Source organism: Notothenia coriiceps, unplaced genomic scaffold, assembly GCF_000735185.1.
Source record: "Notothenia coriiceps isolate Sejong01 unplaced genomic scaffold, NC01 NC01_scaffold00007274, whole genome shotgun sequence".
NCBI classification, from domain to species: domain Eukaryota; kingdom Metazoa; phylum Chordata; class Actinopteri; order Perciformes; family Nototheniidae; genus Notothenia; species Notothenia coriiceps.
The window spans coordinates 13,049-13,510 of NW_011339975.1; positions in this window are offsets into that span (position 1 = coordinate 13,049).

Below are 462 nucleotides of genomic sequence, written 5' to 3' on the forward strand. Positions count from 1 at the left end.
AAAGAGAGGGGGGTAGAGAGAGAGGGGGATATAGAGAGAGAGGGGGATAGAAAGAGAGGGGGATAGAGAGAGGGGGGGATAGCTAACTCTTCAGCTTGGTTTCTGGTGCTTAAAAAAGTTTTGCCGCGATAATACGTGGATTAATCGATAAATTTAGCAACATGGGGGGAACTACGAATGTATGTGTATGTTTTTTACTGTCTTTGTATACATGTATGTACGTACGTACGTGTATGTATGTGCATGTGTACATGTGTGTAGGTATGTACACACATGTATGTGTATGTGTATATGTGGGTATACATATGTGAGTATATGGGTCGTTGTATTATTGGTACTATTCTTTATTTCCTTATCTATTAATTTTCTTTTAATATTATCTTCTACATCAGGGGTTCCCAAAGTGGGGGTCGCGAAACCCCGAGTGGGGGTCGCGAGATGATTACAAATTAAAAATGGAAA